We start from the raw sequence: 2,702 nt of genomic DNA on the forward strand, positions 1-2,702 counted from the left end.
CAAACTAACAGAATTCCCGTCTAGTCAAAGGTATGGGAAGAATTCCAGGATTTCTCATGTGGACCCTGAATTCATATCAAAGGTTCAGGGCATGAGCAACCAGAGGGGGGCGGAGAAAGCACATCCGTCAGAGGTACAGAGAAGAGGAGACTCCCGCTGCCAGTGATCAGGTGACTGGCGCGGGTCCATCCTGGGGTCCTTGGGCAGCTTCATCCCATGATTTTCTGATAACTACTTCTAAGCGGGGTCTCCAGGATGGCGCCCTTCCTGTACTGCTTTAGTTTGGGGAACACTGCTCTGAGTTTCTTTACAAAAAATAAGCTGCTATTGATACTTGGGGCCATATGTGAGCAAGGAAGAGACTAAGGACAGATCTCCAAAGTCCTCTTACCCCCCAGACCTGAAAACAGCCCCCCGGCCTCTCAGTGCTGGCCTGCTCCCGACATCAGCAGCATTTCTTCATTTTCCACGTCTAAGACCGACTTGTGGCCTGAATCCCATATCAGGTCAGGGCAGGAAGCTCAGCCCTTTCCTTCCCCTTGTGAGGGGTCCTCCCCCTCTCCGGCATTCATGACTTTCCCTTATCATTCATGACTTTCACGCTGACTCACCGTCTGGCCCCCACGCCCCTGCTGCCTGTTGCTGCTGGCCCTGTCTGTGAGCCTGGTGGCCAGAGATGGAAAACAAGGCTTTTCTGCACTTGGCAAAAACAGCACTAACTCGGTGTCCACGAGAGGCCAAACGGGGTGGGGTAGAGAGAATGCATACCAGGGAAAGTACCGCTAAGTTAGCCCAGAATGGTGCCCCTTTATTCCTAGCTCTTTTTCAATTTTGTTATAAAATAGTCAACACTCATAGAGAAGGGTGTGGTGAAGTCACGTGTTCCTTACACCCAGTGAAATGTACCACTGAGCTCGAATTTAAACAGTTTAAATTTTAGCTACCACTCTTTTGAGTTGAAAGGATGAGGGAGGTGCTGGGGGAGGTGCTGGGATCTCAAGATTTCAGGGAGTCTCTGACACCCTTCAGTCCTACCTTCGGAAACATGAAATGAAGCCAGCACGGATATCAGCTTAACTGCAGCAGGGATGAAAAAGTGAAACGTGGCCAGGGCATCAGGGCGCTAGGCGCTGTCAACGATGCACACTGACCACCCCATAAGTCAAAGTATCTGAGATGCCTTTTAGTTGAGAACATGTTAGGCAAAATAATGGCCCCAAAGATGATGATATTCTGGTGTCAAGTGCTGTGACTATGACACTGTGAAAAGAAGCTTTGGGGATGTGACTAAGGAGGTGGACCTTAAGATGAGGAGATAATCCTGATTATTCAGGGGGGCCCGCCCTCATCACAGGAGCTCTTAAAAGGAGAAGAAGAAAGCAGGCAGGTGGGTGAGAGAACTGGCGACATGAACAGGAGTTAACACCCTGATGCTGTTTCTGAGACACAGGAGCAGGACAGGACTCTCGCAGTGAAGGGTCACCTGCAGGTGACAGCCAGCAAGGAAACTGCGCCCTCAGTGCCACAAACACAAGGAATTCACTGAATTCTCCCAGCCACACGAATGAGAAAGGAAACAGGTTACCTCCCACATGCCCCAGGAAAGCAGCCCTGCCAACCCCGTTTTTTGTCGGGTGAGTCCAGACTTGAGACTCTAACTGCACAGAACTGTATAACGCCTGTGGAGTTGAAGCCACTAGGCTTGTAGTAACTGCCGCGGCAGTGGCAAACAACTAATGACCAGATGCACCTCTGTGGCATAAGGTAGGACCAATCTGAGTGACAGCAAGTAGACCACACTCAGTAGGGACAGACATCCTAGGAAAAACTGGCTCCAAGATTTGCCATCCTTGAATATACAACTGTTTTGTACTATACACAAATTCTGTATGCAGATTTCTGACATTCTGCTAAGAAAAATACTGTCTTTAATATTCTTAACCATATAACCAATTTTTCCATATATCTGTGCTTGTTTTATTGTTGCCTCCTACCCCACTCCTTGTATGCGCTTGTTTTAAAAATAATAAAAATAGACAGATGCAGTAGAGTTACTTGGTGATTGAGTTTTGGCCTCAGTGGCCGCAGGCCTTGTCCTGCCCACCTGTCTGTACTAGAAATTATATCCCTTTCCTTGAGCTGCAGAAAGGAAATAACTGCATAATCCTAAGGGGGAGGTAGCTGTTGTTCTAAGAACCTCTGAATAAGGCCCTGACTGAAAAACAGTCAAAACATCTCACCTCCGAAAGTGCTGATATGTTTTGAACAAACTCCAAAGTTCTCTTATAATTTTCGCCAGCACTTTCCTGAGGAGCCGTGTGTAAATCTAAAAGTAGGCTGGACCATCAAAAACTAACTTGCATAAAGAGTACGAAAAGGGCAGAAAAAAGCACCTGTTTTAGGGCCAAAATTCAGCTAACTTACCAAGCAAGAAACTTGTCTTAGATGCCCTCTTATTCCTTCTTTGAATCTTCTGTCCTCTGCTGCTCCATCCAGGTTTCCTCTGTAACCTCTACCCTGCTCCCACCTTCAACCCGTCACCGCTCAGACTTCTGCTTCCCCTGGAGCAGAACCTCAAGGGCTCAAGTGCTCCATGATCCAGACGTTCCCCCCTTTCCCCATATGCCCTACCTTTCCCTACCCGGGTCTTTTACTCAACTTGTCAGGAGGAATTTCATCGTAAAGAAATCAGAGAAAATCAT

Source organism: Otolemur garnettii, unplaced genomic scaffold, assembly GCF_000181295.1.
Source record: "Otolemur garnettii isolate 467f Iridium unplaced genomic scaffold, OtoGar3 scaffold00160, whole genome shotgun sequence".
Lineage (NCBI taxonomy): Eukaryota > Metazoa > Chordata > Mammalia > Primates > Galagidae > Otolemur > Otolemur garnettii.